Source organism: Silene latifolia, chromosome X (assembly GCF_048544455.1).
Source record: "Silene latifolia isolate original U9 population chromosome X, ASM4854445v1, whole genome shotgun sequence".
NCBI classification, from domain to species: domain Eukaryota; kingdom Viridiplantae; phylum Streptophyta; class Magnoliopsida; order Caryophyllales; family Caryophyllaceae; genus Silene; species Silene latifolia.
The window spans coordinates 337,419,098-337,440,937 of NC_133537.1; positions in this window are offsets into that span (position 1 = coordinate 337,419,098).

Sequence of the window (21,840 nt, forward strand, 5' to 3'; positions counted from 1 at the left end):
TACTTTTGTTACAACAATTAGTTTTATGACATCATTTAAAATCGTTGAGTTACCAAGTTAGTATTAATGGCAACTCTGAAACATTGGTTTACGTTACCATGGTCTGGTAAAAGAAAACTATTAAATTTAACAAAAAGTCTAATCATGCTGAAGATGAGAGCAAACAAAATTTCGGGAGTTGATTTAGATGAGGAGTGATTAATCATCAGTTCCCCTCACGTAAACGCAACAAAAATGTTGGCATTAGGTATTGACTATATCAGTTGTATAAAGTTCACAAATATAATTGGATTGTAGATTTATTATTCTTATAATCTCACGCGTCATCGGTTTTTAACAGAAATTACAATTAAGACTACTTGTCCTTAAAAATTTCATGCAAAATATATAATACGACACATAATTTGATAAATTTGTGAAAATTTCTTTGTTAATAATGTTCTTCGGTTAGCCTTGATACATTTGGTCTCTATCATGATGAGAACCTTAATCCCTTGGTTGTCGTTGTCATTGACGCTTCTATGTAAAAGTGGTCATTACTAAAAACTGGTTTCAGCACATAAATTCTAACATAATTAAGTGATTGACCCCTGACTCTTGTTTATTGTCTAGCGTAGCATAGCCTCAATTTATATTGTCTCCACTTAAGAACCGCGAAAGGAATCTTTGTATCCGAGGAAGTCATTCCTATGCTTGGTTCATACCTTTTGCCAACTTTGGAATCCGTAACTATCTTCCTTTCTATTTCGAATTTCGTTCCCAAGGCGATTGATAATAAGACAATGTCTCTTTAGATAGTCCTCTTACGGAGTTGATGTTCCTCAACAACATAATCGATATACCACACTTGGTAGAACATACCATTATGAGTTATGTTAAAAAATTCCTCATGTATACTCCCTTCATTCCCTTCTTAGTTCTTAATAAACATCTTTCCCATTGCTTCTCAAGGGTCAAACGTCGTTTATAACTTTAACCATTAATATGTCAAAAATCATAGTCAAACTAATGTATTAACGACTCTTCAAAAGCAATATATAGGATCATTGCGAAGAGGATGACGTACATTTAGTGTGATAATATTCCTAAAAGATAATGAATTTTGCTCCCAAAGTCTAACGGGACTAATATACTCTACCAAGTCTCGAATAATAGGGGGGGGGGGGGGAATGACTCCAAAAAGCAAGGATGTCATACGGGCGAGGGGACATGACGAATGTAGGCTTTCTCATACCCATATTAATTAGAAAAATTACATGCCCTTAGTTGTCACAAGTAAAAATTTTCAAAACCATAGATCAACTTGTGTAGATCATAAAATAGCTCGTTCCATATAAATGCTATATTCTCTCTTATTCTATAGTTTTCAAATATTTCCGATGTTTTATTTATCCATGTCTAGCTAACACCCATCATCTTAACATAAAACTTTAATAAAATAAATTCATCTTTTATCCGCCAGCTTCTTGAATTTTGATGCGAGAATACAAACTAAAAATGCATGAGACCATAAGTGAGGGAAAATAAATACGATAAATTAAACTATATATTATGAATTTCTATTATCTATTTGCTAATTTTAATCTACTTATATTGGAATAATTTTATTAAAATATATTTGATCTACTTATATTAGGATAATTTTATTAAAATTTGTTTTAAATACTAAGAAATCTACTTTTATTAGAATAATTTTTTTTTTTTCTGAAATCTACTCTTGTTAGGATTTCTAAAAAAATTGGACTCTCTAATATTGCTCGAAAAGTTCATGCTTTATATATATGTATTGATTAACATTAACATCTTTATACTAATTAATATCATAAGTGGGGCAGGTTTATTTTAAGGAAAATCACATTCTATGTTCCCTAAATTTATACTTCAACCAAAACTATATTATAATATTTACATTGAAGTATAATAAACTATATTATAATATTTACATTGAAGTATAATAATATAATTAGTTTATATAGATTTATTTAATTATATAGAAGTTTCTTGGTTTCTCGCTGAAATATTATACTCCCTCCTATTCAGGGTATTCTTTCCTATTTCCATATTCGTTTATTCGGGTTTTCTTCCCTATTTCCTTTTTTGGGTTGATTTGTGTGGTCCAAATTCAATGGCATGTGGGGTAGTCTGTTTTGTGTGGTCCAAATTGATTTCCTTATTTCTTGGGTAAAAAGTAAAGGGGAAGAATATAGTGAATAGGAGGGAGTATATATATATATATATAATATCTATTGATTAGGGTTTAGGTGTCTCAATGGAAGTCCAAGCTAAGTTAAAGAAAGGCAAAGCAATGGTACAACAAGTTAAACGGCGGAAAGCAATGGTACAACAACATAGACGATGGAGCTCCCTTCCTGACGACATTATCGACAAGATTATCACCCATATCGACATTCCTCGACCTCGAAACTCCACTACCACCATTACGATTTCCGCCACTACTTTCATGGTTAATGTTTTCATCCCTCTTCAACCCCTCGATGTTACTTTCAATATTTCAGAATTTTGGAAAATTCTTGATAAACTCTTCTTCATATTCATCACACCCTCTATCAACACCTTTAGTATTAATCTCGACCATGCTCTCTATGTCGACCCTTACAATTATTTATTAAGCCCTATCTTAAACTCATGGACTCGTCGACTACGTGCTTATAACATCGTCCAACACATTAACATTGAATCTTGGGGTTTTTGCATTGGTGACCGACTTTGCCCGCCTACCGTTTTCCAAATTCAATCACTGGTATCACTTCACTTATCATCTGCTAAATTTATTTCACATAATAATAATTATTATCCCCTTATTATTCTTCCAAACCTAAAAAAACTTAGTCTTGATTCGGTTAATCACGAATTTTTACTACGGCTATTAACTAGTTGCAATTGCCCATCACTTGAAGACTTGACTTTTTCCTTTGATGATTCCTTTGATGATAAGCCGCCGCCAAAGGGTAAAAAAATTTTGGTACCAATATCGAGCAAGACTTTGAAGCGATTGCGTATAGCTACCTGGCTTGACCCTAAGGAGATGGAGCTTATCATTGATGCACCAATATTGAATGACTTATACTTTAGAGGTAATGCTCCCCTTCTATCAATGCGGATGATCAATTCGATTTCTAATAACGTCAAATCTCTTGAACTCTACGGTTTCTCAATGACGTTGGCGACTAAGACCATCTTCCCATCTGTGACACAACTTACATTATCCGTGACTTCCTCTAACATATTTGAACAACATTTGCTGCCGTATTATTTTCCCAATTTAGAGCTTCTCGTGTTAGATTTTTGTTTCTTGTATAATAATTGGGGAATAAACGGTAAATTTGTGCTAGTTGAATATGTGAAGCACTTAGAATTGCGGATGGGTAAGGTTCGACTCAACCAACGGATATTGGATTTATTGACGTGGTTGATGAGGTGTGCCCCGATTTTGGAGAAGCTCTTCATCAGTGGACATTGCACTACTACTTCTTCTAGCGATGTCAATTACGAAACTTCACTTAAGTATGCAGAGTATAGCGATGTCAATCCTTTGGATAAACATCACTTTCATGAAACTTTACTTAAGTGTGCAGAGTATACTTCACGTTGTCAAATCGAATTCGATTTCAAAGAGTAATCAGCAACGACAAGATGTAATAAGATAGTATAGTCTCTCCAAGACTTCAAGTGCTGTTCATGGTGGTCCTAATTATTCGATGATTTCCTTACACCTAAGCTATTATAACATTCTATTTAGTAGATTGTCTTTGAGTGTAAAGAGTACCGTCTTCCCGGAGGACACAAGAATTTTTCTTAGTCTATAGCATAATATAGACATGTTTTTTTTTTTTTTTGTGACAGTCGTTATTTTTGGTACGCACCGGGTAAACCCTCGGGTATATATATACGTTATAGTATGCAAACCGTATACCACTAAAGTGTACGTGGTCGTTGATGCATAAATTGAGACAATTTATTCTCTCGCGATAATTTGAACAACCCAAAACTCATCATTGTTTCATTCCAAGTGTAGTAACTCCACCGATGATACATAATTGATCTCGATCAACTTACTTACGACTGTCTTTACTTAAGATGACTCTCACACTCGAGTAAAATAGATGTAGAAATAAAAGGAGACTGTGGAGAAAAATGATTACGCATCTGAGGTAGTACCTCATACCTTGTAGTTTTTGAGCATATACACATTTTTTCTGAGCATATTACCATTTATAAATATAGTTTTTGAGCAATATTATATTTTTTTAGTGTAATGTTTTAGTAAATGTGCTCAAAAACTTTATATTAAAGCAGAACTCAAAAACTTTAAAATAAAACTCAGAAAATAAACAATAAGAAGTACTACCTCAAATGTATAGTCTATGAATTGGAGACTGTGAGATGTCTAAAATTAAGACCGTCTTAGGCTAAACCAATTGAAGATAAAGAGGCTTTCAACTACAAGAATGGATTTCAATTTCCACTCATGGTGACTTAAGATAAGCAAGTAAACCTAACACAATGACGACAACTAATTGGAACCAAAAGTTTAATAATAATGCAAAGCAGCAACCGAGTTGAATGATAATCAAACACAATAAATAAGCAGACAACTGAAAAACAAGTAGTCGACGACAATGCATGGGCGGTTAACCGTTAACGTTATTAGTTGCTTAAGATTTGTTATATATCGTCCTCCTTACGGTTGGCTAGTGAGTCGATGAATTAGCTTAGCTAGTGAGGTGAAGAACGAAGGGTATATTAATATACAGGGAGAAATACTCACTTAATTAAGCATGCATGCATGCATACGAAAATTCTGTTGGAGTTAGTGCTCCAAAATTTGTGTTATTAGTTCCTAATAATTTGGAAGTAGTTGGTTAGTGGGTCAATTTAACATGTGTGCTATTGATTAGGGTTAATAGTAGTGGGTGGTTACCACATTTTTAGGAGTTATTTACTCTCTTTATCTCGGTCATTTGTTATCCTTTTTCATTTTGAGGTTTTCAGTTAATGGTTGTCATTTCTTTCTATTTTAGGATTGCGTTTGATAAATAATTTGGTCATTCACACTCAATAATTTCATCCACATGTCATTTAATAATTGGTCATCTCTTCTTTCCTTGGTCTTTGGGCCAAAACCAAAGGACAACAAATGACCGGGACGGAGAGAGTAGTTTTCAGCATTAGTAAGTCGTAAGCCTATATAAGGGCAACGAGTTTATGTTAGTAATCGAGTAATTTTAATACGTAAAACTTCTCCATTTTCTCTCCAATTACATGCCCCTTAGAAATTCTACAAATTCCAACTTTATTCAAATAAATTATACCAAGTATGTACTCTCTCTATCCAAATGAATAGTTTATATAAAATGTAAAATATTAACTGAAACGGAGAGAGTATAAGTGTGTGTTTGGCGTAGTTTATAAAAGTGTTTTTGAACTCAAAAACACTTTTTGGCCAAACCCATCATTTTCTAAAAGTTAAACAAAATTTCTCAAAAGCTAAAAATCCATATTTTTGCCCATAGAAATAGAAGCTTGAAAAACACACACTAAATAAATAGCTTTTGAGATTCGATGGAGGCTGAATTAAACTAATTAACTCAGAATAGAAATAATCAAATCAATTTTACCCAAATATGAATTACCGGGTACAATAATCAACAAGAAGTAAAATTAATTCATCAATCAATAATTATAAACAATCAAATTAATTTCATCCAAGTAATACAAAGATCGAGAGGGTGAAAGGAAAGACAGAAAAAAAAAGAGAATATAACCGGAAATTTTTAGGGTTGGAGACTTGGAGTGTAGAGCAAGAAACCAGCAAACGATATGTGTTGTGTTATTTATGAGTAGGTATTCGTTGAGACGGACTCAATATAAGACAAGAAATATCAACATTTTTTTACTATAAAGTGATTATTTAATAAGAAAATGTTATAGGTAAAGTTTTCAATTTCTAACATAAAATTTATGCTAATATTTTATCATAAAATATTTACTCCCTCCATACTAGATCAATGGTAATATGGTTAAAAAAAGTAATTTTTAAAAAAAGAGGGTAAAAGTAGGATAAAGAGAATATTAAAAGGGTATAAGGATAACTTGGTAATGTTGTGGGTCAAATAAGGATGTGGTACGACCGTATTAGGTAAGTGTTATCATTGGTCTGGTATGGATGAAGTATATTTTATCGTTAAATAACCACTTCATCTTACTGTAATTTATTGAAATATAAAGGTCTGTCTGAAACAAGATTTTTTTTTGGTGTAAACCGGGGTGTCCACCGTCGACAACAGTGTATAATCCCCTCGACGTGGGTGCTCTCACGAAACAGCTGGCCAAAGAGTTTGCTTTATTCCCATGAGCAGGGATCGAGCCTCTGACCTCATATTTAAGGGATAAGGAGAACAACCACCACACCAAACTCGTTTGATTTGAAACAAGAATTTATTAAGTTAACCTCAATTTGGTTGTGTTACAATGATTCAAGTTAAATGTCTTTCATTTTCGTCAATTAAGTATTTACATTTTAAGAAAAATTCAAAATTACCACCTTTTAGAGCATCCGCAAAGGTGAGGCTCCCCATATTTTCTCTTTCCTTATCTTAGAGCATCCGCAAAGGTGGGATTTTAGCTCCCCATTTGCCTTCTCTCTCTTCAAATGGGCCTCCTCATTATTGCACCAAGCTCCCCAAATGTTGGGGTTCCTCTATTTTTAGAGGAGGTTCCCAAAAGAAAACGTAAGGCAAATTGATGTGCTTTTTGGGGAGGTTCCCATATTTTGTATGTAAATTTATGTTGTTGGGGAACCTCATTATTGCAAAGATGTAGTTATAAAATGGGGAGTGTAGATGAAAAAGTTAGTGGAAAATGAGGTGGACGAATAAGAAAATGAGAGATAAAATATGGGGCACCTCACCTTTGCGGATGCTCTTATTCGTCCACCTCATTTTCCACTAACTTTTTTATTTACCCTTTCCAGTTCATAACTACATTTATGCAACAATGAAACTCCCCAATTCACACACAAACATTTAGGAACCTCCCCAAAAGTAACACAAATTGTCTTGGTTTTTTTTGGGACCTTCTCTAAAAACAGTGGAGCCTCAAATAATGGGGAGGTTGATGCAACAATGAGGATGCCCATATGAGGAGAGAGGGTGCATATGGGGAACTATCTCACCTTTTAGACACTTGTTTTCACTTACTAAACATTCAATCTTATCATTGAACTTGTTTAAATGTTTGTCAGAAGCAACAGTCCCAGAGACTGTTTCTCTTAGGTCTACAATCTCAACCACGAGGTCATAGACTTCATTTTCGAGAGCGTCTTTGTCTTTCAAAAGATCATCACGTTCCTTGGTTAGTGAGGAAACTTGCATCACCAAGGTAGTGTTGACATTTTCAAGGTCAGAGACGTCCGTGGGGGTCATCCTACGACGCTCTAGTTCTTTAGTCAAATGTTTGTTTAACTTGTTGACTCTTTCAACTTCATCATAAGCCTCAGAGATGACAGTGACGCTTTCTGTTGCTTTTAGTTCATTTTTAAGATTAAAGTTCTCTTGAGCAATTTCCTCAATCTCATTTTGCATTACCTCAAGCTTATCATTTTGAAACCGACACTTATCAAAAAGTTGGTCAAGAAGCTTACATACTTTCTCTTTGGAGTAAGTTCTAGCCTTGGCCTTTAGATGATTTACCTCGTTGTCGGAATCGGATTCGGAATCATCGGGATTTGCCATGAGGCATCTTAAGTGTTCGTTTTTCGAGGTTTTTGAGACCTTTTCTTTAAGATGATTTGCAAGACACATTTTAGCCTCAAGTTCCTCCTCGATGAGTTCCTCATCTTCCTCGGAGTCGGACATTCCCCAAATAGCACTCATGACTCTATGTTTATAGTCTTTTTTAACCTTTTCTCTTCTTTCCTTCGATTTGATATCATCCCACTTGGGACATTCTTTAATTTGGTGAGTTTTATCACCACATTTAAAGCATCCCACGGTGGAGTTAGGTCGTTTCTTAGGAAAGCGCTTTTTCGAGTAATTATTAGTGAACCTTTTGTTTCCTTGACCATTGACTAACCCGACTAGATTCCTTGTGAACATAGCAAACTCGTCTTCCTCTTCATCTTCTCCATCGCTTGGAGAGGATGTGAAGGCGAGACTCTTTCCCTTTGAGGACTCACTAGAATGCTTGTCGAGATTAAACTCGTGAGCCATTAGTGATCCCATTAGTTCATGAAGAGATAGGGTTAACAAGTCTTTAGCTTCCTCTATGGCGGTGACTTTGGGTTGCCACTTAGAGGTTAGACTACGAAGGATTTTTCGAATGATGTCCTCGGACTCGAAATTCCTTCCTAGACTTTTAAGCTCATTAATAATACAAGAAAAACGTGAAGAGAAACTATTTATGGACTCGTCCTTTGACATTCTAAACATCTCATATTGTTGCATGAGAAGGTCAACACGGTGTTTTCTTACTTGGGACGTCCCTTCATAGGCAAGTACAAGGGAATCCGAAATAGATTTTGCCGTAGGACATCCAGAGATTCGACTAACTTCCCCCTCACCAACACAACGTTGAAAAATCGACATTGCTTTGGAATTCTTTTCGGCAAGTTTGAAGTCATTTTCATTGTAATTTCTTTCCTCTTTTGTTTTGGTGAAACCGTTTAGGATATCGGTTTCCTCAATAACAAGAGGTCCATTTTGGATGATGTTCCAACATTGATAGTCTATGCTTTTGATGTAATGTTCCATTTTGAGTTTCCACCATCCAAAATTCAAACCGGTAAAGACCGGGATCTTGGAGTGTTTCTCGGAATCTATTACCCACGAATCAAACTCTACGGCGATTAGCCTCGATCAAGAGCACGAGGCTCTGATACCAATTGTTGAGTTTATGGATTCAAGTACCTAAGAGGAGGAGGGGGTGAATTAGGTACTATTTAAAAATTTAACTTCAACTTTATTGATTTTAAAGTGAGTTATATGAACAAAAGAGATGAGAGAATACTTCGAATAATATTGCAAGATTAAACGAGTATTAAAATGAATGTTTGCTGAAGTATGAAAGTAACAACTGTTCTGACTGTAGCTATTTGTCTCAGTTTATGGAATACAGACTGCAGACCAAATGTGACAGTATGATGAACTGTTACTTCGAAAGTTAAGCAAAGCAAAACAAACAAGATAAATATCAGCGGAATAAAATAAAGAAGATTAAACACGAGATTTTTGAATTGGTTCGGCAAGAAACTCAAGTGCCTACGTCCAATCTACTTTTTATTGATTTCTTTTAGTGATCTACTCCGACTACTAAAAGACCCGTACAATAAAAAACAACAACCTACTCCGGTTGTGATACAAGTCCAAGAACTACTCCGTTCTTAGGACAAGCCAACTCGCAACCTACTCCGATTGCCAAAGAGTTGAAGACTACTCCGTCCTAAACTCTACACACACACTAAGAATGTTATAAGGATCAAGCTTCCACTATCTTATTCTTAACAAATTAAAGAATTGAGGTGGACAACTTTTACAAGATCAACAATTCATAAGTGAGAGAGTTTAGTATATTAAAGTAACAGTAGCCGAGATTGTAACAACTTGAAGACTTTTGAAAGTTTTGCAAAATAAACACTCGGTTTTTTAAGCTTTGAAAAAACGATTTGCAAACTTAAGTTAAATCTCAGAAAAAGTCTTGGGATTTTTAGAGGAAATGGCACGCCTTTTATAGAGGGGATGAGTAAGGGAGTTGCTAGGGTTTTGAGGGTCAAAGACCATCACATGTGATGAGTCTCAACAACCTCCCAAACTTGCACCAAAGAAGGTTCTTATTCAAAAGGCAAAAGAGAGAAAGAGTGTTTGAGATTTATCCAAAAGTGACCGCAAGTTTTCAGAAAACAAAGGATGTGAAACAAGTCACATGATGACAAACTTGCACAAAAATGGCAAAAACCAAACCTTTCTTTATGAAAGACCAAAGGGTTAAAATAGCACAAAGAGAAAACATTTTGAAAATGATAATTACTCAAACCACTTTTTCTTGAAGGCCAAATCCTTGAAAAAATCTGAAAGTTATTTTACCAAATACAAGACACGTGAATGTCATTTTGAAAGATAAGAAAGAGTTCAAGTTGTTACGAATTAAGGCAACAGTCCAGGCTGCTGTTACTTGTGAAAGTAACAGTCGTCTTGACTGTTTCTATTACTCTAAAATACTTTACTTTCTAACTTGTACATTAGATGACACCTAAGACTCAATACAATGGGATGATCAACAACTCAACACTTTTTAATCCAAGCTTGATTTAACCATAAATCTTGAAAAGGTAAACTAAGATAGCACACATTAAATGGGCATGTTATCATCAATCAAAGGAACCCAACAAATTCCCCCTTTGATGATGACAAGCCCTAAACGAATGTAAACAATGTAAACACCTTAATTCAAGATTTTAATCAAGCAAGATCATAAGAGAGAAGGGACTATATTACCTTATATAAGGCAAGAACTTAAATCAAACTAACCATGACAAGTTTACATTGCCCCAAAACAAGAGTAAAAGCTAAGAAGGTTAGGCCTAGTTATTAGTTAACCAATATGCAAAGAGATTAAGAGCATGAGTTTACCTTTTCCCCCTCTTGACATCATCAAAAAGGATAGGGATGTCAATGGCATTCAAGAGCAAACAGCCATAAGAAAATACAAAAAGACACATATAACCGTGACAAGATAACAAAGTCAACACAAACATACGGATTAAACATAGTCTAACCATAGTTCACCATGGCTAAATAGAGTTTAATATACACCACCAAGCATAAAATAACGAGTGAAAGAAAAATAGTCTTAGAAAGGCACAACAAGGTGGGACAAAATAAGAAGGCAAGGATAAGGTCATCAAGAGGTTGAAATGGATAGGATAAGCTAAGGAGAAGAGGCTTGTTCACCATCTGAGTCACTACCCAAGGGATCTTTATCCAACGGGTTAACATGAGCATCATCACCATGTTCCTTTGTTGAGACGAGAGTGGAGATAATGTCCACTTCACCACAAATCATGTCCACGGTGGAGGCAAGAGCCGAGATAGCCATGTCCTTTTGACTAGCATCGTGCTTGATCCAAGCACTCAAATCAGCCACAACTTGAAGAACTTCCCGCAAATTACCCGTACCAGCTTGACTAGACGACCCACCCTCTGGATCGGACTTAATCTTCACAGAAATCAGTTCATCATTATCCACTTTGATAAGCATTTTCCCCATTTGACCATCACTCATGATGTCACACATGTTCAATGAACCCAAACCAGAACTCACTAACACCCCATGTGCCTTGAGCACAATTGACAACCACATTCCATAGGGTAAATGGAGCACACTAGAGGAGGGTTTACGGAGTTTGGTCGAAATGAGATGAAATCGCTTAAACATTAACCCAATCAAATTAACCTTTTTATGTGTTGCAATGTGATATATTAGGTATTGTTGGGCTATGGATAATTTGCCCCGATCACCCGAAAGGTAGATGGAGCGACAAAGCATGTTAATAATAATTCTGAGAGGTGGGGGTATAGAGGTGTTGCTAACAGGACCACAAGTGACAGTTTTTGGAGACACAACTTTGGCAACGGCTAGGGGTGAGGCGTAAGGTAAGGCAACCCAAGTTTCAGCGGGGAGATTATCATAACCTCCGGTTGGGATATTAAGAGCGGTGGCAAAATCAGATTGAGATAGTTTAAGGGGCTTACCATTAACCTTAGCCGTGAGGAAATCACCCAATTTATCCACTCGAACCAATGCAAAGAATTGAACCACTTCACTGACAAACACAGGTTCACGAAGTTCCAACAAATTTTCCCATCCTTGAGCCAAAATCATATCCCGGACACTGTGAAAGGCGGGAGATTCGAACCAGGACTGTTTGTATACCCGAGGAGAGTGAATGGTTTTGGGTGTCATCAAACGTTCACAATTTTTGTAGATGGAGGTGGGAAGATCTAAGCTTTCTAGTTGTTCCCAAACATGAGCCACATCCCATTTAGAGATTAGGGATACCGAATCAGAAGGTGAAAGGTACACTAATTTTTTCTTTGATGGTTTCGATTTTTCGAGGAGGTTCTTTGGGTGGTTTGGGGGATTGATTGTTGGGGTTACAATGTCACTTTGTTCGACACTTTCAGAGATAGGGGGTAATTGTGATGAAGTAGCTTTCTCTTTTCTTTTGTTACCTTGCTTTGCCGAAGCCGGAACTGACTCAGTAGACTTAGTCGGATCCTCATTCAAATCAATTGGAGTTTCTTCAATTTCATCGATATTCACAGTCACGGTCTCGGTGGAGGAGCTTGAGACAGTAGCACCTTTTTTCCGACCTCCTCGAGTACGACGCCCGACCATGGTGGAGATGGGGATGTCGTCAGATGGGACCGAGGTTGGTGGAATGGTGGAGAGAGGTGTTGGATGAGGGTTTGGTGGTTCTGGATTCGGTGAGGGTGATGGAGTTGTGGATGTGTTTTGTCGAGGAGAGGCATGGGACGTTTTTTGAAAAGTCATGTTTTGAGATGTCGATGGTGGGTCAGATGTGACAGGTGGAGTGGTCATTTTCAGGGGTTTGATGGGTATTGGGGTATTGAAAGATGTCTTGACCATGATGGGTTATAGGGTAGGTGAGATGGAGGGATTTGGGAGATGAAGGGATATGTGGGTTATGGGAGTTCGGTGGGTTGTGGGAGTAAATGGCCCAATAAATGAGGGAAGTGAGGTAGTTGGCCCAAGTAATTAATTTTTATCACTCGAAATAAAACGCAAGGTAATATATTATAAACGTAAATTTAGATATGTGGTTGAGTGATTACCGACTCACGAATACGGTGTCAATTTTTGGTCTAAAATTGATATGAATGCACTTAGAACACTTAATAACATATGTCCATTTTAGTTTAATCAATTAAGGAAATTTGCAAAACTCACACTAAAAATCACAAGCAATTAATTAACCCAATTTCTAGTCTAAATTTCTCAAAAAGTTCTCTTGCAAGTGGCTTAGTGAAAATATCGGCAATTTGATTGTCGGTTTTGCAAAAGATAAGTTTAATATGTCCTTTTTCCACATGATCACGAATAAAATGGTGACGAATATCAATATGTTTGGTTTTAGAGTGTTGAATAGGATTTTTGGAAATATTTACTGCACTCGTATTATCACACATTAAGGGAATGGAGTCAAAAATAATACCAAAATCCAAGAGTTGTTGTTTTACCCAAAGGAGTTGAGAACAACAATGTGCGGCACTAACGTACTCACTTTCGGCCGTTGAAAGAGCTACCGTATTTTGTTTCTTTGAACCCCAAGAAGTCAAGCAAGGACCCAAGAATGTTGCAATTCCGGAGGTGCTCTTTCTATCAACTGTGCACCCCGCATAGTCCGCATCCGAAAAGCCTATGAGATCAAAAGAACAATGTAAGGGATACCATAAGTATAGATTTTGTGTTCCAATCAAATACCGAAGAATTCGTTTAACGACTTTAAAATGGGATTCTTTCGGATTTGCTTGGAACCTAGCACATAAACAAACACTAAAGAGAATGTCGGGACGACTTGCGGTCAAGTAGAGAAGTGAGCCTATCATACCTCTATACACCTTATCACTAACATTCTTACCGAGTTCATCTTTGTCCAATTTGGACCCGGCTACCATGGGTGTATCGTGTGGCTTACCATTTGTCATCCCAAATTTCTTAAGCATTTCTTTAATGTACTTTTGTTGATGAATCATGATTCCATCCTTTGATTGTTTAATTTGGAGCCCAAGGAAAAATCCTAGCTCACCCATCATGCTCATTTCAAACTCCGATTTCATTAGTTCCGAAAAATATAAGTAAAGGAGCTCATTTGTTGCACCAAATATAATGTCATCAACATATACTTGTACAACCAACAGTTCATCTGATGTGACTTTAAGAACAATGTTTTGTAGACGGAGCCTCTTTTAAAACCATTTTCAATAAGAAACTTAGACAATCTATCATACCAACACCTAGGTGCTTGTTTTAAACCATAAAGAGCTTTGTCTAATTTGAAAACATGGTTAGGCAAATCATTGTTCTCAAAACCCGGTGGTTGCTCTACAAAGACATCTTCTTCCAAATATCCATTTAAGAAAGCGGTTTTAACATCCTTTTGGAAGAGTTTAATGCCTTTGTGAGCCGCAAAAGCTATAAGTAATCATATGGCCTCAAGTCTAGCTACCGGTGCATAGGTTTCATCGTAATCAATACCCTCTTGTTGGTTATAACCTTGCACCACTAGCCTAGCCTTATTCCTTACAATTTCTCCCGAGTCATCAAGCTTATTGCGAAAGACCCACCTAGTACCAATGACAGTACGATTAGGCGGTCTAGGGACTAAGTGCCATACCTCGTTTCTTTTGAATTGATTGAGTTCTTCTTGCATAGCAACCAACCAGTCTGCATCTGTCAAGGCGACTGTTACATTTGAGGGTTCAATTTGAGAAAGAAAGGCATTGTGGGCACAATATTCGTTGAGATGAGCGAGATTGTTGAGGGATGATCTTGTTCGAATTCCCGAGTTGAGATCACTTGTGGGATTAGAGAGTGGATGAGAGCTTTGATGTTTCCACTTCTTTGGAACAATGGTTTCTTGTTCCCCCTCAGCAGCATCAGTCACAGTGACTGTTTCTTTTGGCCTGGAGTGATCTTCATCATCACTGTTTTGGGTTGATTCAGTTCTGGAGGTGGAGGAAACAGCAGCAGGTGTGCTACGTGTTCCCCCTGAGCTGCTGATTTCCTTTAAAGGTGACAGTCCCTGTGTCTGTTGCAAGTCAGCGTTGGGAGCTTCTTCATTCTCGAACACGAAGTCTTTTCGAACAAGACCAATCTCAAACTCATCATCATCATCATCATCTTCTTCCACGCTTTGTACCTGTCCAAGCACACTAGATTCATAAAAAATGACATGGATGCTATCTTGAATTAACATGGTTCGTTTATTGTAAACTTTATAGGCCTTGCTATGATCGGAGTACCCAATAAATACTCCTTCATCACTACGTGGATCGAACTTACCCAAGTTGTTTTTACCATTGTTATGAACAAAACATTTGCTTCCAAAACATTTAAAATATGAAATATTGGGTTTTCTTCCACGTAGCAATTCATAGGGAGTTTTATTCAATATACTCCTTATCATGACACGATTATGAATGTAGCAAGCGGTATTTACCGCTTCGGCCCAAAAGTTCTTGGGCAACTTACTACATAATAACATGGTTCTAGCCATACCTTCAAGGGTCCTATTCATCCTTTCAACCACACCATTTTGTTGTGGGGTTCTAGGAGCCGAGAATTTATGGTCTACACCATTGTCATCACAATAAGCACCAAATGATGAGTTTTCGAATTCGGTTCCGTGATCGGCTCTCATTGAAACAAGTTTTAAATCAAGTTTATTTTGAATCTTTCTTAACCAAATTAGAAACTCATCAAATGTCTCATCCTTAGAGCTTAAGAAGAGTGCCCAAACAAACGTAGAGTAATCATCAACAATGACACACACATAACGACTACCACCTCTACTTCTAGTTCTCATTGGTCCACACAAGTCGATATGTAGAAGTTGCAAAGGTTGAGATGTACTCACAATTCTTTTGGATTTAAAGGAACTTCTAACATGTTTGCCTTTAGCACATTCATCACATACTTTATCAAAGTCAAACTTCATATTGGGAATGCCTTTAACTAAGTCGAGTCTTTTAAGGGTATTAAGAGTTTTAGAGCTAACATGACCAAACCTTTCATGCCATAACCAAGGATCATTGTTCATTACACTCATGCAAGACATGGTGTGACCGGATAGTGTGTTCAAATTAGTTAAGTACACGTCTTTGACACGTCTTCCTTCGAGTATAAGTTCATTGGTAGTGGCGTCAATTATTCGACACATATTAGAACTGAATTCTACAATATTACCCTTATCACAAAGTTGAGAAATGCTAAGGAGATTATGCTTCAAACCTTTGACAAGCCGCACGTTGTCGACACAAAGTAATGGTGACTTACCAACCTTTCCAATGCCAATTACTTCACCTTTCTTGTTGTCACCAAACCTTACCTTGCCACCATTGTATGCTTTAAGTGAGAGGAATTGGCTTTTATCACCCGTCATGTGATGAGAGCATCCACTATCCAAGTACCAATTGCGGCCGCCTCTCACCAAGCCCTACACAAGATTAGATTTTGAGTTTAGGAACCCAAGCAAACTTGGGTCCCCTTTTGTGATCAACATATCTTATGGTGTCTTTCCTAATCCATATTTGCTTAATTATTTTGATGTTCTTGTTAATGTCATCAAATCTTTTTCTACAAGTGTTGAGGACATGACCATTCTTACCACAATAATTGCAAATAATGTATTCGGGAAGACCAACATACTTTCTCCTTCTAAAATCAGTTTTAGGCTTCTGGATGTAACAGTCTGTCTGACTGTTCCATTTGAACCCCAGGCCAGCAGTTTTGTTACATCTCTCGGTTTGATTCGTGAGGAAGTTTAACACGGTTTGACTTCCTTCCCATTTTTCAGTGATGTTTTTAGCACTAACAAGTTCATTGGTCAAGTCATTGACTCGTGAGAGGAGATGCAAATTCTTTTCTTTTTCCCTCTTGAGTTCATCATTGTTAACACTTTCTAAGGACAACCTTTTCTCGACTATGAAGTCATGGGTGTGGTTGTTGAGTTTAGACACGAGATACATGATTCTTTCTTTGGACTCTTCATATTTAGACGTCATCTCATCAAGACGTTTGTTTAGATCAACGAATTCATCGGATCTATGATGAGAAGTAGATCTAGAAGTGCTACATTCGGGCATACCCTTTTGAAGAAAGGTAAGCCTTTCATGAAGAACTTCTATTTCTTTCTTGAGACAAACTATCTCACCTTTTAGACACTTGTTTTCACTTACTAAACATTCAATCTTATCATTGGACTTGTCTAAATGTTTGTCAGAAGCAACAGTCCCAGAGACTGTTTCTCTTAGGTCTACAATCTCAACCACGAGGTCATAGACTTCATTTTCGAGAGCGTCTTTGTCCTTCAAAAGATCATCACGTTCCTTGGTTAGTGAGGAAACTTGCATCACCAAGGTAGTGTTGACATTTTCAAGGTCAGAGACGTCCGTGGGGGTCATCCTACGACGCTCTAGTTCTTTAGTCAAATGTTTATTTAACTTGTTGACTCTTTTAACTTCATCATAAGCCTCGAGAGGTGTGTGGCGTTTGTCTGTTGCTTTTAGTTCATTTTTAAGATTAAAGTTCTCTTGAGCAATTTCCTCAATCTCATTTTGCATTACCTCAAGCTTATCATTTTGAAACCGACACTTATCAAAAAGTTGGTCAAGAAGCTTACATACTTTCTCTTTGGAGTAAGTTCTAGCCTTGGCCTTTAGATGATTTACCTCGTTGTCGGAATCGGATTCTGAATCATCGGGATTTGCCATGAGGCATCTTAAGTGTTCGTTTTTCAAGGTTTTTGAGACCTTTTCTTTAAGATGATTTGCAAGACACATTTTAGCCTCTAGTTCCTCCTCGATGAGTTCCTCATCTTCCTTGGAGTCGGACATTCCCCAAATAGCACTCATGACTCTATGTTTATAGTCTTTTTTAACCTTTTCTCTTCTTTCCTTCGATTTGATATCATCCCACTTGGGACATTCTTTAATTTGGTGAGTTTTATCACCACATTTAAAGCATCCCACGGTGGAGTTAGGTCGTTTCTTAGGAAAGCGCTTTTTCGAGTAATTATTAGTGAACCTTTTGTTTCCTTGACCATTGACTAACCCGGCTAGATTCCTTGTGAACATAGCAAACTCGTCTTCCTCTTCATCTTCTCCATCGCTTGGAGAGGATGTGAGGGCGAGACTCTTTCCCTTTGAGGACTCACTAGAATGCTTGTCGAGATTAAACTCGTGAGCCATTAGTGATAGGGTTAACAAGTCTTTAGCTTCCTCTATGGCGGTGACTTTGGGTTGCCACTTAGAGGTTAGACTACGAAGGATTTTTCGAATGATGTCCTCGGACTCGAAATTCCTTCCTAGAATTTTAAGCTCATTAATAATACAAGAAAAACGTGAAGAGAAACTATTTATGGACTCGTCCTTTGACATTCTAAACATCTCATATTGTTGCATGAGAAGGTCAACACGGTGTTTTCTTACTTGGGACGTCCCTTCATAGGCAAGTACAAGGGAATCCCAAATAGATTTTGCCGTAGGACATCCAGAGATTCGACTAACTTCCCCCTCACCAACACAACGTTAAAGAATCGACATTGCTTTGGAATTCTTTTCGGCAAGTTTGAAGTCATTTTCATTGTAATTTCTTTCCTCTTTTGTTTTCGTGAAACCGTTTAGGATATCGGTTTCCTCAATAACAAGAGGTCCATTTTGGATGATGTTCCAACATTGATAGTCTATGCTTTTGATGTAATGTTCCATTTTGATTTTCCACCATCCAAAATTCGAACCAGTAAAGACCGGGATCTTGGAGTGTTTCTCGGAATCCATTACCCACAAATCAAACTCTACGGCGATTAGCCTCGATCAAGAGCACGAGGCTCTGATACCAATTGTTGAGTTTATGGATTCAAGTACCTAAGAGGAGGAGGGGGTGAATTAGGTACTATTTAAAAATTTTAACTTCAACTTTATTGATTTTAAAGTGAGTTATATGAACAAAAGAGATGAGAGAATACTTCGAATAATATTGCAAGATTAAACGAGTATTAAAATGAATACTCCGACTATTAAAAGACCCGTACAATAAAAAACAACAACCTACTCCAGTTGTGATACAAGTCCAAGAACTACTCCGTTCTTAGGACAAGCCAACTCGCAACCTACTCCGGTTGCCAAAGAGTTGAAGACTACTCCGCCCTAAACTCTACACACACACTAAGAATGTTATAAGGATCAAGCTTCTGCTATCTTATTCTTAACAAATTAAAGAATTGAGGTGGACAACTTTTACAAGATCAACAATTCATAAGTGAGAGAGTTTAGTATATTAAAGTAACAGTAGCCGTGATTGTAACAACTTGAAGACTTTTGAAAGTTTTGCAAGATAAACACTCGGTTTTTTAAGCTTTAAAAAAACGATTTGTAAACTTAAGTTAAATCTCAGAAAAAGTCTTGGGATTTTTAGAGGAAATGGCACGCCTTTTATAGAGGGGATGAGTAAGGGAGTTGCTAGGGTTTTGAGGGTCAAAGACCATCACATGTGATGAGTCTCAACAACCTCCCAAACTTGCACCAAAGAAGGTTCTTATTCAAAAGGCAAAAGAGAGAAAGAGTGTTTGAGATTTATCCAAAAGTGACCGCAAGTTTTCAGAAAACAAAGGATGTGAAACAAGTCACATGATGACAAACTTGCACAAAAATGGCAAAAACCAAACCTTTCTTTATGAAAGACCAAAGGGTCAAAATAGCACAAAGCGGAAACATTTTGAAAATGATAATTACTCAAACCACTTTTTCTTGAAGGTCAAATCCTTGAAAAAATCTGAAAGTTATTTTACCAAATACAAGACACGTGAATGTCATTTTGAAAGATAAGAAAGAGTTCAAGTTGTTACGAATTAAGGCAACAGTCCAGGTTGCTGTTACTTGTGAAAGTAACAGTCGTCTTGACTGTTTCTATTACTCTAAAATACTTTACTTTCTAACTTGTACATTAGATGACACCTAAGACTCAATACAATGGGATGATCAACAACTCAACACTTTTTAATCCAAGCTTGATTTAACCATAAATCTTGAAAAGGTAAACTAAGATAGCACACATTAAATGGGCATGTTATCATTAATCAAAGGAACCCAACAAATTCCCCCTTTGATGATGACAAGCCCTAAACGAATGTAAACAATGTAAACACCTTAATTCAAGATTTTAATCAAGCAAGATCATAAGAGAGAAGGGACTATATTACCTTATATAAGGCAAGAACTTAAATCAAACTAAACATGACAAGTTTACATTGCCCCAAAACAAGAGTAAAAGCTAAGAAGGTTAGGCCTAGTTATTAGTTAACCAATATGCAAAGAGATTAAGAGCATGAGTTTACCTTTTACCCCTCTTGACATCATCAAAAAGGATAGGGATGTCAATGGAATTCAAGAGCAAACAGCCATAAGAAAACACAAAAAGACACATATAACCGTGACAAGATAACAAAGTCAACACAAACATACGGATTAAACATAGTCTAACCATAGTTCACCATGGCTAAATAGAGTTTAATATACACCACCAAGCATAAAATAACGAGTGAAAGAAAAATAGTCTTAGAAAGGCACAACAAGGTGGGACAAAATAAGAAGGCAAGGATAAGGTCATCAAGAGGTTGAAATGGATAGGATAGGCTAAGGAGAGGAGGCTTGGTCACCATCTGAGTCACTACCCAAGGGATCTTTATCCAACGGGTTAACATGAGCCTCATCACCATGTTCCTTTGTTGAGACGAGAGTGGAGATAATGTCCACTTCACCACGAATCATGTCCACGGTGGAGGCAAGAGCCGAGATAGCCATGTCCTTTTGACTAGCATCGTGCTTGATCCAAGCACTCAAATCAGCCACAGCTTGAAGAACTTCCCGCAAATTACCCGTACCAGCTTGACTAGACGACCCACCCTCTGGATCGGACTTAATCTTCACAGAAATCAGTTCATCATTAACCACTTTGATAAGCATTTTCCCCATTTGACCATCACTCATGATGTCACACATGTTCAATGAACCCAAACCAGAACTCACTAACACCCCATGTGCCTTGAGCACAATTGACAACCACATTCCATAGGGTAAATGGAGCACACTAGAGGAGGGTTTACGGAGTTTGGTCGAAATGAGATGAAATCGCTTAAACATTAACCCAATCAAATTAACCTTTTTATGTGTTGCAATGTGATATATTAGGTATTGTTGGGCTATGGATAATTTGCCCCGATCACCCGAAAGGTAGATGGAGCGACAAAGCATGTTAAAAATAATTCTGAGAGGTGGGGGTATAGAGGTGTTGCTAACAGGAACACAAGTGACAGTTTTTGGAGACACAACTTTGGCAACGGCTAGGGGTGAGGCGTAAGGTAAGGTAACCCAAGTTTCAGCGGGGAGATTATCATAACCTCCGATTGGGATATTAAGAGCGGTGGCAAAATCAGATTGAGATAGTTTAAGGGGCTTACCATTAACCTTAGCCGTGAGGAAATCACCCGATTTATCCACTCGAACCAATGCAAAGAATTGAACCACTTCACTGACAAACACGGGTTCACGAAGTTCCAACAAATTTTCCCATCCTTGAGCCAAAATCATATCCCGGACACTGTGAAAGGCGGGAGACTCGAACCAGGACTGTTTGTATACCCGAGGAGAGTGAATGGCTTTGGGTGTCATCAAACGTTCACAATTTTTGTAGATGGAGGTGGGAAGATCTAAGCTTTCTAGTTGTTCCCAAACATGAGCCACATCCCATTTAGAGAATTTATGAGGGGTATTTTTAATCAAAAATAAATAAATAATTTTGGCAAATTGAGTATTTCTAATTTATTTTTTATACTTGCTGACACGATTTATATGAAATTAAACATTATTATATATAAATTAGTAGTGAAAAACATTAACTATATCCTTTTAATGTGAGCATTACAATTCAAGAATTGATGTCGAGATTTGATGCAAGTCGAGCTCGAGCTTTAATTGACTTAGTTACTAAACATGATGAATAATAAGTTGTCCAATAGATAATATT